This window comes from Erpetoichthys calabaricus, chromosome 11 (genome assembly GCF_900747795.2).
Source record: "Erpetoichthys calabaricus chromosome 11, fErpCal1.3, whole genome shotgun sequence".
Taxonomy (NCBI): Eukaryota; Metazoa; Chordata; class Cladistia; order Polypteriformes; family Polypteridae; genus Erpetoichthys; species Erpetoichthys calabaricus.
Genome location: NC_041404.2, coordinates 160,318,796 through 160,334,828, shown reverse-complemented (window position 1 = coordinate 160,334,828; position 16,033 = coordinate 160,318,796).

Sequence of the window (16,033 nt, the reverse complement as noted above, 5' to 3'; positions counted from 1 at the left end):
AAAGCAAGGGGCTCACACACAAATCAACCTAAAAGATCAGTGGCTGTGGCCACCAGTTCACAGTCTCTTGTGGCTCGAGACGCTCACGGGCGGCATGACGGCTGGCAGGAATGGCTGGGGGGCGACGAGGACGGTCACAGTGCGACGCCCTCTGGTTTGTACCTCGTGTCAGTCTTCATCTACACAAACGTCTTCAGCACCATGATTGGCTGGAAATCGATCAGCTGATGTTGGTACCGTACTTTCGTTTTCGATCTTGATCTCCAGATCACTTGTATCAGAATTGGAATCGGACAGGTCAGAGTCCAATTCAGCAATAAAATGCAAAACGTCATCCACGGAGTAGTTTGCTTTGCGCATTCTCTTCGATCCCTCGCCAAATGTCGATGCTGTTTTTGTCGTTGTTTGCTCTTCACTACTCCTGCAAGCGCAGGGAATCTCAGTCAAACCAGCAAAACTAACTTTCCTTCTAGCAAACAGAGTCAAACTAAAATGTAATGGCGAGTTTTGTCACCATTTGCAGTTGCTTACTGCTCTCAACCCCTCCTGCTGACAAAAGTCCGCCCTGAAAGAGTTAATAAAAGGATAAACTGTTTATCTGTGTGTCCATTGGATTATTATGTCTCTGTTATTCCAACAGATGGAGTGTCACAAACATTTTCAACATAATAAAAGGATAACTGTTTATCTGTGTGTCTGTCCATTTACTATGTCTCTATCATTCCAACAGATGGAGCATCACAAACATTTCCACCTTAATAAAAGTTTAGTGTCTGTTTATCTGTCTGTGTGTCTGTTCAAATGCTATGTCTCTTTGTGTGTCCATACAGTTACTATGTCACTATCATTCTAACAGATGGAGCATCACAAACATTTCCACCTTAACAAAAGGATAAGTGTCTGTATGTCTGTGTGTCCGTCCAGTTGCTCTGTTTCTGTCATTCCAACAGATGGAGCACCACAAACATATCCACCTTAACAAAAAGATAACTGTCTGTGTTTCCATCTGGTTGCTATGTCTTTGTTATTTCAGCAAATGGCACATCCGAAACATTTGTAGTAATGCGTGTGTGTTGGAATGACAAATATAATGCATTTTTTAGTACATGTATTACAAAATACATTTCAATAGATGGTGCACTGCAAACATTAACTCTGAAGTCTATGTTGATTACTTAGATTTCAATCCGTCTTAGACAGGTAGCACAACTTATGTAGTAACAAAATACATTGCTTTTGTCTTTTCAGCAGATGGCGCATCACAAGCATTTCTGTTTATTACTACAAATGTTTGTAATGCACCATCTGTTGGAATGACAAACGCACTGCATTTTATTACTACATGTATTACAAATTACATTCCAATAGATGGTGCAGTACAAATGTTAACACGGAGATCAACGTTCATTACTTAGATTTCAGCCCCTCTTCAATGTGTAGCATAGTTAGTATTAAAAAAACAGGACAAGAGGGACCAGTGTTTAAAACTGTGTCGTATTTGATCAGCTACCAGTATGGGAATGAAGAGTAACAAGATAGTGAAAGTGTATTGTAGTCCTCACTACTGTAAATACAGTATAACACTAATGCACAAAGTATAATGTGAAACTATACCAAGTAGGGTGTTGTAATCGAAGTATTGGACCTCCGGTCAGCAGTTTTGTCCCTTTTATGTTCTTGCACTTGGTCTTGGCATTTTTATCACTGCGATGCTATGACACTATTTGGCACTATTTTCAAATGTGGTTTACTTGTGGACACTGCTGTCATATCTGATTCCCACAACCATGTTGTTTATGGATACAGTGTTTATTGCTGGTAATGTGATTGCAGGGAAGCTGTGGCATATGTTTAAATGAGTCATCCTTGTCCTGGATTCAGTTTCAGAACAAACGTATATCTTCTTTTGAGACAGCGCGTCAGAATTAGATAGATAGATAGATAGATAGATAGATAGATAGATAGATAGATAGATAGATAGATAGATAGATAGATAGATAGATAGATAGATAGATAGATAGATAGATAGATAGATAGATAGATAGATAGATAGATAGATAGATAGATAGATAGATAGATAATAACTTTGAATAATGTTAACGTTTACCCCCCCAGGTGGAATTGAAGAGTCGCATAGTTTGGGGGAGGAATGATCTCCTCAGTCCATCAATGGAGCAGGACATTGACAGCAGTCTGTCGCTGAAGCTGCTCCTCTGTCTGGAGATGATACTGTTTAGTGGATGCAATGGATTCTCCATGATTGACGGAAGCCTGCTCAATTATTATTGTGAATTATTGTGACAAAGGGACATGAACTGGGACATGTCAACCATTGTTGCTAGTGTAGGTGGTTTCACAGCAGATTGGGCCAGATTGGGACTCTTCAATTTGGGCACTTTTTCTTGAAATTGTGTGGAAGTTTGTAAAAACAAAAATGTCTGTTGTGTTCATAAGAATTACTTAAGAATACTTTGATTTTAACTTTCTTTTTTTTTCCTTGTGCCTCCTCAACCAATGGTATTTGGAAACCCCCATAATATGATATACTGTTTGATGCATTGTGGACCAGTAGGGGGCGCACCAGCCGCTCGAACCCCAGCACAGACAGACATGAGACACAAGTGCAAACGCAAAGGCCTTCCCTCATTTCCCACCAGTACAGCACAGTCGTAAGCACAGTAAACACAGTTCAGCCCAAAACCTTTCTTTCTTTCTTTCTTTCTTTCTTTCTTTCTTTCTTTCTTTCTTTCTTTCTTTCTTTCTTTCTTTCTTTCTTTCTTTCTTTCTTTTTCTCTCTGTCTTCTTCCACCTGACTCTGGCTCCCTGAGTAGTATCTGCTGGCTCCTTTCATAAGGTGCTCCAAGTGCTTGTTGACCTACTCCTGACAGCACTTCTGGGGGAGGCAGAATTGCTACATCAAAGGGCTCAACAGTTCTCCAGGCACCCCCTGGCGGTGGCCACGGGCCCCAGCAGGGTTGAGCTTCAATTATAGGGGCGACCCAGCTGGGTAAGAACCCCAGCTGTCCGCCACAGCATCTTGATGTCTCATTGTGCAAGAAATCAAGCGTTTTGGGGTACCCTCTTTTATTTGTTGCCCTCTAGGCCTGAAATCCTCTCATCTGTAGGCCATATTCTGTAGGAAGTTAACCCCTTATGATAAAAAGTGAAGCAAATGGTGTCTTTCAGTAAAAATGATCAGGAGGACTTGAAGATGTGCCAGCCACATCAACCGACCACAGGGGTTCACACACTAATGGCTTACATGGGGTCAAAGTTGCTCCTAAGGAAAAACCTTCCTTAAACTAAGGATTAGTACTACAGGCAAGTGGAGTGCCATTTCATGCTATTTCAAGGTTGCTGATCACAAATATAATTTTTTTTGATATTTGATTGGGTGGCACGGTGGCGCAGTGTGTAGCACTGCTGCCTCGCAGTTGGGAGATCTGGGGACCTGGGTTCGCTTCCCGGGTCCTCCCTGCGTGGAGTTTGCATGTTCTCCCCGTGACTGTGTGGGTTTCTTCCGGGCGCTCCGGTTTCCTCCCACAGTCCAAAGACATGCCGGTTAGGTGGATTGGTGATTCTAAATTGGCCCTAGTGTGTGCTTGGTGTGTGGATGTGTTTGTGTGTGTCCTGCGGTGGGTTGGCACCCTGCCCGGGACTGGTTCCTGCCTTGTTCCCTGTGTTGGCTGGGATTGGCTCCAGCAGACCCCCGTGACCCTGTGTTTGGATTCAGCGGGTTGGAGAATGGATGGATGGATGATATTTGATTCTTTACCAGTGGTCCTAGCCCTCGAAGAGCCACTCTTTTAAGGTTTAAAATTTCAAATATGAGCATGTGGGTTATTGTCTTGGATTATTTCAAGGTCAATGATTATGAATATGATGTTATTTTTGATTTGTGGTCCTTTATTAGGGATTTAATCCCAGAACTGAAGGAAGGATGAGCGTGCCCAAATGTAGAGCATTCCTGACAGAAAACCTGCTCTAGAGTGAACATGAGCTCCGACTGGGATGACTGACACTGACCTGAAACATTTAGACAAGACAACGCTGGGGTGGCTTTAGGACAAGACTCTTACAGCCACAGTCCAGAGTTAAAACCCCACAGAACATCTGCGGAGAGATCTGAAGATGACAGTTTACCAGTACTTCTCATCCAATCCAATGGAGCCTGAGAGGATCTGCCTAATCCTGGTGTGCAAAGCTTGAGGATACTCACCCAAGGAGACTTGAAGCTGGAATTGCTGCCAGAGGGGCTTCTACAAAGCATCAGAATATTTAAATAAATTTGCAGACCTTTTTGAAAACCTGTTTTCACTTCATCATTATGAGTCATTGAGCGTAGATTGATAGGCAAAAACGACAAATTGATGCCTTTCACATGAAAGTATGCAGAAAGTGAAGGGGTCTGAATCACGTTCTGAATGCACTGTACATAAAGGATGGGAGATCTGCCCAAAGGAAGAACTTAAATAAGAGGATTCTCCATATCCAGGACTGCAACAACCCACAAGTTCTGTGTATTTGTCTGCATTTTTGAAACTTTACTTTAATAGCCACAATAAAACTTTTGTTTTAATTCTCACTTCATTCATAGGGAGTCATTAAATGATTTCAATTCACATTGATGTACTGTTTCCGTTACAATAAAGCTTTTAATTGGGCATGTGATAGAATTTCAGACAAAAATAATAATAAAATCTATAATAACAGTTATGGGAATAGCCTGCCACAAAGTGATCTAATTAAAATAATGGCTTGCCAAGAAGCAAATGAGAAACCCCAAACTATTAGATTTCATAAAGCATAAATAAATCTATTAAACACCGGCCTTTTTTTTCCTCGCCTAAAGGTCTGTGTACCCAGCGAGGCTTGCGATGGATGACACGATGTAGTATGACTAGTAATTATTTTCCTCTCGGTGAACTTCCGGGGAACTTCCACAGGTGACTATTCATTACAGAGAACCTTCGTAGGGCCGTGGAAGATGGTGCCCTTAAAATGCCCGCTGTAGTCGGCAGTGGGGATGCTTTACAGTCACAGTTTATTCAATGGAGAAGGACCTTCTTCATTAAAATACTCATTCTGAATTTTCTGATTTCTGTTATGCTTTGCTCTCATTTCTTATTTATTCAGGAGGATTAAATTCTGCCAAAAAGTGCAACTCATCAGAAGAGATTAATACATATACTTTTTTGGTGGCACCCTCCAAACTCTTTTAAAATTCAGCCTCATTTATCACGTCTGAGGAATGTGCAGCTGAGGGTGTCCATGTGTGGATTATCACCTCTGGCACATACATAACAATGGATTTTTTTTTTTCATTTTATTCAATACTCTCAGATCTTGGAAGAAGCAAAATTTTATCCACTATTTAGACGTTGTCTTCCCAGATCAATAAGATCAAGTCACATGGCCCTCTCATAAAGGGGGCTGAGGTGTTTTTGGGAGCCTGTGACTCCATCCTCATTAGTTATGAACACATTTCAGACAAGAATTCAATCGGACTTCAGTCCCTCCCAAAATGAATTTCTAACTGATTACCCATTCTAGAAATTAGAGTCTTGGGTGCTGAGGCGCTGGCAGCTTCTGGATCTGACAGGCTGATGGATATGAAAGCCGCCGTACCCATTTTTTACATGCAGCCCTGGCAGTTCCCTCTAACTTTTGACACATCAGAAAGAGTTGTGAACTTGAGATGGTTACTCTGAAGCTTGAGTGACGCCATTAATAGGCAGGATGAAAACTGTGACTTTGTGCTTTGGATAGTTGCACATATACTCATTGTGACCTGAACGGGAGTGTGCATGAGCAGGCTCATAGCTAAATTAAGGCAAGGCGTCCAGAAATGGATAACAGAAAGGGATTTATTATAACAAAAAAAATAGATAAAATACTAGCACTGCAAAAATGTCCATTTAGTAAAACGGGTACAATGGTAAGTCAGTCTGTTTCAATCACATTGTGCATTTAGGAGCCTCAATTCACCAGATAGGCTGCCTTGTAAAGTCACTGTCCCTCTTTCTTTGTGTGTCTCATTGCCATTGTTCATTGGACTTTCTAGCTCTTATATCCATCTTTCTTTGTCATCTTTTTTCATCGGACAGTTTAACCCTTACATTTACACTGCTCTCATTATGGTGTTTGTTGCGTTTGTTCATTGGACATTCCAACCCTTAGAGCCATCTTCTTTGTGTTTTTGTGGCCTTTGTTCATAAAACATTCTAACGTTTACATTCCTCTTTCTTTCAGTTTCTCATTGCCTTTGTTCATCGGGCATTCTAGCCTTAATATCTGTCTTTCTTTTTTAATCACCTTTGTTCATCAGACATTCCAGCCCTTACATCCATCTTTCTTTGTGATTTCTGTTGCCTTTGTTCATCTGATATTCTAATTTTTGCCTCCCTCTTCCTTTTGTCTTGTGTTGTTTTTCTTCATCAGACATTCTAGCCCTTATATCCCTCTTTCTTTGTACTTCTTGTTACTTTCCTTCATTGGACATTCCATCCCTATTGTGGTCACTGGACTAAGTGACCTTTAGACCCAGTGTCATATACCGTATGGTTTACTGTCTTACACCAGCCACTTGTCTTTGTTCATCAGACATTCTAGCTCTTACATCCATCTTTCTTTGTTGTCTTTGTTCATCGGACATTCTAACCCTTACAGCCATTTCCTTTGTGTTTTTGTGGCCTTTGTTCATAAAACATTCTAACTTTTACATTCCTCTTTCTTTCATTTTCTCATTGTCGTTGTTCATCGGGCATTCTAGCCTTAATATCTGTCTTTCTTTTTTATTCGCCTTTGTTCATCAGACATTCTAGCCTTTACATCCATCTTTCTTTGTTGTCTTTGTTACCTTTGTTCATTGGACATTCCAGCCCTTACATCCATCTTTCTTTGTGATTTCTGCTGCCTTTGTTCATCTGACATTCTAATTTTTGCCTCCCTCTTCCTTTTTGTCTTGTGTTGCTTTTCTTCATCAGACATTCTATCCCTTACAGTGCATCCAGAAAGTATTCACAGCGCATCACTTTTTCCACATTTTGTTATGTTACAGCCTTATTCCAAAATGGATTAAATTCATTTTTTTCCTCAGAATTCTGCACACAACACCCCATAATGACAATGTGAAAAAAGTTTACTTTGCAAATTTATTAAAAATAAAAAAACTGAGAAATCCCATGTACATAAGTATTCACAGCCTTTGCTCAATACTTTGTCGATGCACCTTGGCAGCAATTACAGCCTCAAGTCTTGTTGAATATGATGCCACAAGCTTGGCACACCTATCCTTGGCCAGTTTCGCCCATTCCTCTTTGCAGCACCTCTCAAGCTCCGTCAGGTTGGATGGGAAGCGTCGGTGCACAGCCATTTTAAGATCTCTCCAGAGATGTTCAATCGGATTCAAGTCTGGGCTCTGGCTGGGCCACTCAAGGACATTCACAGAGTTGTCCTGAAGCCACTCCTTTGATATCTTGGCTGTGTGCTTAGGGTCGTTGTCCTGCTGAAAGATGAACCGTCACCCCAGTCTGAGGTCAAGAGCACTCTGGAGCAGGTTTTCATCCAGGATGTCTCTGTACATTGCTGCTGTCATCTTTCCCTTTATCTTGACTAGTCTCCCAGTCCCTGCCGCTGAAAAACATCCCCACAGCATGATGCTGCCACCACCATGCTTCATTGTAGGGATGGTATTGGCCTGGTGATGAGCGGTGCCTGGTTTCCTCCAAATGTGACGCCTGGCATTCACACCAAAGAGTTCAATCTTTGTCTCATCAGACCAGAGAATTTTCTTTCTCATGGCCTGAGAGTCCTTCAGGTGCCTTTTGGCAAACTCCAGGCGGGCTGCCATGTGCCTTTTACTAAGGAGTGGCTTCCGTCTGGCCACTCTACCATACAGGCCTGATTGGTGGATTGCTGCAAAGATGGTTGTCCTTCTGGAAGGTTCTCCTCTCTCCACAGAGGACCTCTGGAGCTCTGACAGAGTGACCATCGGGTTCTTGGTCATCTCCCTGACTAAGGCCCTTCTCCCCCGATCGCTCAGTTTAGATGTCCGGCCAGCTCTAGGAAGAGTCCTGGTGGTTTCAAACTTCTTCCACTTACGGATGATGGAGGCCACTGTGCTCACTGGGACCTTCAAAGCAGCAGAAAGTTTTCTGTAACCTTCCCCAGATATGTGCCTCGAGACAAACCTGCCTTGGTGGTCTACAGACAATTCCTTTGACTTCATGCTTGGTTTGTGCTCTGACATGAACTGTCAACTGTCGGACCTTACATAGACAGGTGTGTGCCTTTCAAAATCATGTCCAATCAACTGAATTTACCACAGGTGGACTCCAATTAAGCTGCAGAAACATCTCAAGGATGATCAGGGGAAACAGGATGCACCTGAGCTCAATTTCGAGCTTCATGGCAAACGCTGTGAATACTTATGTACATGTGATTTCTCAATTTTTTTATTTTTAATTAATTTGCAAAAATCTCAAGTAAACTTTTTCCACTTTGTCATTATGGTGTTGTGTGTAGAATTCTGAGGAAAAAAATGAATTTAATCCATTTTGGAATAAGGCTGTAACGTAACAAAATGTGGAAAAAGTGATGCGCTGTGAATACTTTCCAGATGCACTGTATATCCCTCTTTCTTTGTACTTCTTGTTACCTTCCTTTATTGGACATTCCAGCCCCATTGTGGTCACTGGACGAAGTGACCTCTAGACCCAGTGTCATATGCCATATGGTTTACTGTCTTACACCAGCCACTTGTCTTTGTTCATCAGACATTCCAGCCCTTACATCCATCTTTCTTTTTATGATTTCTGTCGCCTTTGTTCATCTGACATTCTAGTCTTTGCATCCCTCTTCCTTTGTGTTTTTTATTGCTTTTCTTCATTAGACATTCTAGAGCTTATATCCCTCTTTCGTTGTGCCTCTTGTCACCTTCCTTCATTGGACATTCCAGCCCCGTTGTAGTCACTGGACAATAAGTGACCTCTTGAGCCAGTGCCGTATGCTGTACGGTTTACTGTCTTACACCAGCCACTTGCTTTTGTTCATTAGATATTCCTGCCCACTTGTGGACACCAGATGACATTACGCCCAGGAAGGGCACAGACACTGGATGAACATATGTCTTATCACTTTATATTTTGAGAGATATTTAAATGTCATTGATTCAAAGGTGTAATGCAACTAGTAGCCTGCTAGATGCCAATTGTAGCCTGGGGGTGAACACCCAAATTTACTGCAGCGCTTACAGCAGATTTCTCCTTAGGACGGGGAATAAATGGTAAGCGTTACTCAGAAATGGGCTCAATAGAGAGAGCTGGTGCAGAAAAGAGCTGTGCAGTCCTTGAAAGGTGGGCACATAGACTGGCAAGCCCCACTTGACAAAGAATTAGAGATATTAATACTGCCTTACTCTATATAAGAGATTACAGGGTTGCACTTGAACCCATGACCCTTGATATATATTCACGACAATTGTGAATTCTGCCTATACAGGGCATTACACTTCTATTTTAAAGTAAATCATCAAAATGAAATCCTGTGTTGTTAAAGGCTAGCACAGTGATAATAAAAACAAGACAAGTAAACCTGGTGTCCTGGCAAAAATCTAATTTGGGCTTTTGTAACCTGGCATGAGTAAATGTCCCCTTGTGGCTCAATTAATTTTTTACATATGCTGTTCTGTGACAAGCTGGGAGGGAAGGGTTGCTCTGTCAGAGAATGTGCCGCACTTTACGAGAGCCAAAGAGCATGTCCGCTTGAGCGCTCACTGTCTCTTGAAATGATACGGAAATCGAAGGCACTATTAAAAAGAGACGTGCGTAATTATTCAACAGCGTGATGACTGCTCGCGTTATGCTATGCTTTCATACTAATGGCTTTGCCTGCGAAAAAATTGCTGCCTTCCCATTTGCATTTATTCATAATTAGGTTTTGAAAGCTTCCATTTCATTATGTGTGTATTACTGTTTATGAGCAATAAAACGGAAAATGAGTAATTTAATAACAACCAAGTGTGATATGTGTGTGTTTTTTGTTTCCCTGTAAAACATGGGTCTAAGATGGGAGCCTGTCAAAGCAGGAGGTGACATTGTGGGCTGAATTTTAATCACATGTGCTGCTCTGTTACACAACATGCAGCACATATAGCGTCTTGTAGTATTTTACTGAATATTTTGATTGGCCTCCATGACCTTAAACAGGACGGACTGTAATGAGTGTGGGAAGTGTGGCTGGAGCCTAAAATTCTGGCGTCTGGCCACAAAACACAGCACGACACCCACACAATTACATTAAGAAAACAAGTAATCATTGGCATGGCAGGAGGAGAATCACCCTCTGTGGTGGTTTAATCGGTACGTTTTATGTTAATGGCAGGGTTTTATCCCTGGCTTGTATTTATTTATTGTTTTATTGTCCTTTTTGAATTATTATATTTCATGCTTTTATGTAATTTGTTATATTTGTCTATGATTTAATGGATGTATTCTTTAACTTTAAATGTGCGGCTATTCTGTGTATTTTGTGGGTGGAGCTCCAGGGGGCGGGGCCACCCTGACATCACTGCTGCTGGTCTTCTTTCTGGCTTTCTATTGTCACACACATGCACATGGGAGGCAGCTAAAGGGTCTAAATGAGAATAATTCCACGCCAGACCAGGGGCTGGCGGAGTGCACTGACCATTTTTCGCATTTTCCTGCAGACAATTCACAGGAAATTCTGCTTGGCCCTAGTGACGTCACTTCTGATTCTGGACCCTTGGATGACGTAACTTCCGGTGAAGAACCCATGACTGAAGAGACTTCTTGTTCCGGCCCTTTTGATGACGTCATGTCCAGGTCTGAACCTATGGAAGAGGACCCTTCGGCTTCCGCCCTCGATGACTTCACTTCCTTTTCTGGCTTTTAAAGCCACCATATTTGACTAACCTAGTCAGTTCTGTTTTGGACTCTGTTCTGAGCACATCAGTGCTAGCAATTTAACCATTTGCAGCCAGGGAATACTATACGGGTGGCTGCTCCAAACCTTTTTTATGACTCTTCTGTCTGCTTTTTGTGACACTGTTCAGTCAGGAAAAAGAGCCTCAGCAGTGGAACACTGAGATTGTGTTGGAGTTACTGTTATACTGTTTAGTTGTAACATCCTTGCTTTGCTTTCCTGGATTCTACCTACGGATTGCATATTAAGTCTTGTTTGCTGTTGATTTTAAGCAAATCCTTTTGCCTTTTCCCTCTGTTGAGCGTTTTTGCCTTATTTTTCTATTTTGTTAGTAAGTCTCAGACACACAACGAAGGTTTGGGGCAGCCTCCCGTCTAGTTTTCCTGGCTGCAAAAGGCTTTAAAGTAGCATACAATGTGTACAGGTCAGAGTCCAAAACAGAACTGTTTAAGTATGGAGGATGAGGGGTTTTTATAGGTGGTTCACAGGAAGTGACATCCTCGGGTCCAGGACAGGAAGGATTTCTCGTGTTTGGTCTGCAGAGAGAAAAGAAAGAGAGCGGTTTAGCTGGTTCTGCCCCCTGGCCTGGCGTTTCCTGGTCCCTTTGGTTGACTCCCAAGTGCACGTGTGTGACAGTGCACATAGTGGAGTGTTTATGACATGCTGCATATTTTCCACACAAAGTCACCCCAAAATTCACCATTGCTTAACCCCCCTTTCCCACCGTTACCAAGTAACCACCCTTTCTTGTTTCTCGATTCTTAGAGATGAGGGCTCAAAGGTTCCATGTGCTCTGGAGTTTCGAGTTTTGTTTCTGTCTCTGATGCATCTTTAGGATTGTGATCTACAAGGTTGCCATCAGAAATTGCCACAGTGGGCGCTGTGGCCACTCGAGGGTGTCACAGTGCCCCAAACTCCAGCCCTGGGTTTAAATAATGTTACATTATATTACAAAAATACCTTCCTACGGGTTCTTTCTCATGCTCCACACACTTCTCTTTGCCTCCACTCCTCCCAGTGTTGTCCTGCTCCTCTCCCAACTCAGACTCCTAGGGCATAGTGGAGGGCTCCCTTTTAAACCCAACCTGGTAAGCCCTTCCAGGTCAGGCGGAACCATCACAGAATCCAAGCACTCATCTCCCGACAGTTCCCCTTGGCAGTTCCCATGAAAACCAACAGGGCAGCTGTAAAGAACCACAATTCCCATGGTGCCCTGTGAGCGTCCACACAGGATCTTGCCACAAGTGTATTGGGTGAAAATCTGAGCATGGCAGGCAGCCTCACACTGTCCCTCATTTCCTTTGGCATCCCGCTCAAGAAAGGCACTGCTAATCATGCTGGGTGGGATGCTTCTCCTGATATCCATACATTATTCTGGTCTCATGGACAGTACAGAGAAAGTCACAGCTTCCATCCTGGCCATCCATTATACTGTCAAATAAAGGAATGGAGTCCATCTGGACTGGGATGGCAGTGCATCCATTAAACTGTCCTCTTACCAGTACAATCACAACAAATGGCTGACAGCTCAACAAAATTAATCCAGGGAATGTATTGTTTACTTGAGATCTTTATTTAAAAGCAAAATGGCAGTCAGACACACTTGAAATTAATGGATGGAGGAAATAAACACCTCACTTGTTATGTCAGAGAAAGGTGTAGAGTGGTGGCTCTGAGGATAAGGATCTGCACCTGCAATAGGAAGAGTAAGCGCCAGAAGTGACACTAGTCATATGGGGCCTAACCTGCAATTGCTCCGTCCTGGGTGTGACGTTAATCTGCATCCATCCCTGCAAGCAGGTCCACCAACTTACAGGAAAAGCTTGGGGATTGATGGCAGTTCCAGTGTGGTGCATTAGGGTCCCAATCCAGGTGGTTCGTCATGTGGTGTGTGCAGCAACACACTATCAGCGTATGCTCCCAACTGCACTCACTTGTTATGTCAATGGCACAAATTTCTCAAGAAGTGAAATTCCATTTGTTTTGTGATTTTTTTTTTTACGCATAGAAAAAAGGTTTGCTGAAAATTTTAATTTGCAATGTACTTCACTGGTCTACCAGTTCCCAAAGATGCCCTGCAATGGATTTCCAGCCCATCTATGGTTACATCCAGGCTTCTATGGTAAGCACTGGTTAAATGAAATGGAAAAAGTGTGTTGAGGAAACACGTGGATAGAAATCTGTAGATGTTCTGTAGGTATAGAGCACTCTAAGAAAGTCAACTGGTTCAAATTCTTTTTTTTTTCTTATTATTTTCTTTGGCTTTTGTCCTTCTGGTTATATAAAACATGAGTAATGTCATAATGCCTTTAACAGTTTTATTTTTTGCTCCTCGAGGAATAAAACTGTAGTCATTTACAAGCAAAAAGGTGTTAAAATGTGTAAACAGTAAATAAGTCAAATTTTTTAGTGGACGTTTATAAGGTCCGCCCATCCAGTTATGAGTATGACCACTTAGTGCCGTCAGAATAGCCCAAATTATTCAAGGTTTGAATTCAACAACATGTGGGCAACATTCCTTATGGCTGTTGATGACGTAATAGCATTACACAGTTTCTGCAACTTTGGCATGGACGTCACACCAAAAATCTGTTTTACCTCCAAAGGTAGTGTGGTAGACACTTGAGGTACGAGGACTCCGCAGATGTAGTGAGGCTCACATGGAATCAGCCCTCTGAGGAGAAGAGATACCATCATGGTCCAAATTCAAGAGTAGTCACTGGCATTGATGGACTTCTCCTGATTACTCGACTGGCTAAAATAGTTGTCTTTCCAGTGGGGGTCCCGAAAGCCTAGCATGAACAAGCTGTGAAGGAAAGCCCTGTTACATGGACCACTGGAGTAAACTGAAGCTGATGGACTTCTCTCTATTGCTTGACTGGCTAAGATAGTTGTCTTTCCAGTGGGGGTCCTGACAGCCCTGCATGAACAAGCTGTGAAGTAAAGCCCAGTTACATAGACCACTGGAGTAAACTGAAGTAGATGGACTTCTCCTTATTACTCGACTGGCTAAGATAGTTGTCTTTCCAGTGGGGGTCCTCAGAGCCCAGTATGAACAAGCTGTGAAGTAAAGCCCAGTTACATGGACCATTGGAGTAAACTGAAGTCGCCATAATATGTCACTATATTGCCAAAAGTATTGGGACACCCCTCCAAATCATTGAATTCAGGGGTTCCAATCACATCCATGACCACAGCTGTATAAACTCAAGCACCTAGGCATGCAGATGGCTTCTACAAACATTTGTGACAGAGTGGGTCACTCTCGGGAGCTCAGTGAATTCAAAATGGTACCGCGATAGGATGCTACCTGCGCAATAAGTCCATTTGTGAAGTTTCCTCGCTACTAAATATTTCACGGTCAACTGTTAGTGGTATTATAACAAAGTGGAAGCAATTGGGAACAGCAGCAACTCAGCTACGAAGTGGTAAGGCCACATAAAATCACAGAGCGGGGACAGCGCATGCTGAGGTACACAGTGAGCAGAAATCACCAACTTTCTGCAGAGTCAATAGCTACAGACCTCCAAAAGCTCAAGAACAGTGCAATGTAGGGAGCTTCATTGAATGGGTTTCCATGGCCGAGCAGCTGCATCCAAGCCTTACATCACCAAGTGCGAAGCAAAGCGTCAGATGCAGTGGTGTAAAGCCCACTACCACTGGACTCTAGAGCAGTAGAGACGTGTACTCCGGAGTGACGAATCACACAATCCGATGGACGAGTCTGGCTTTGGTAGTTGCCAGGAGAATGGTACTTGCCTGACTGCATTGTGTCAAGTGTAAAATATGATGGAGGATGGATTATGGTGTGGGGTTGTTTTTCAGGGCTGGGCTTGGCTCCTTAGTTCCAATGAAAGGAACTCTTAATGCTTCAGCATACCAAGCCATTTTGGACAATTATTTGCTCCCAACTTTGTGAGAACAGTTTGGTGATGGCCCCTTCCTGTTCCAACATGACGGTGCACCAGTGCACACAGCAAGGTCTATAAAGAAATGAATGAGCAAGTTTCAAGTCAAGGAAGAACTTGACTGGCCTGCACAGAGCCCTGACCTCAACCTGATAGAATACGTTTGGGATGAATTAGAGAGGAGACTGTAAGCGAGCCAGGCCTTCTCATCCAACATACTGTAAGTGCTTGACCTCATAAATGCTCTCCTGGAAGAATGGTCAAAAGTTCCCCTAAACATACTCCTAAACCTTGTGGAATTCTTCCCAGAGGAGTTGAAGCTGTTATAGCTGCAAAGGTTGGGCTAACTCCATATTAAAGCCTACGTATTAAGAATGGAATGTCATTAAAGTTCATGTGTGTGTAAAGGCAGGAGTCCCAATACTTTTGGCAATATAGTGGTATGTCAGTCCAGCTTGAGATGATGCATGTTCTGGTCGCAAAGGGGAGACATGGTCAGCAGCAATGTTTAGGCTTTGAAATTACTCTCAGTGGGATTTAAAAGGCCTAATGTATAACAATAATGCCTTCCCACAACATCACACTATCTCCATCAAAGTAAGATGAATAAATGGAGATTTAATAGACATTGTGATATTTTTCCAATCTTCAGTTGTACAGTTTGGATGATCTTATGCCCACTCTAGCCATGGCCTTAACCTCTTAATTGCCCTGTGCCGGATATATCCGGCATCGTAGCGTTATTGCTGACGCCATACTGCCGGAATTATCCGGCACATTTGCCTATGGTTATGTGAATGCCTGGTGCGTAGTATAACTGACGGTTTGGCGTGGGTATTATTACTACATTGTATTTCGAAAACTCTGTGGTTGTATTGGCCAGAAAATTTTTCTTTGCTGGTCACGTGATAACCATTGTTTACTTTGTGATTCGAAAGTGAAAGCTGTGAATATGGCGAAACGTAAACTGACTTCAAGTGAGGTTTTGCAGGTGATTTTGGACAATAATTCTGATCACGATTTTAGCAGTTCTGAAGAAGATTTTAGCGACAATGATGATCAGCAACGTGCGCTGCATGATACTGTGAATGACGACGCATCAGATGATGGCGATGAGTGGGTGTATCCCCAACATCTCAACTGGACTGCTGCCCGTGGTGAACTATCATTTCTGCATCCGT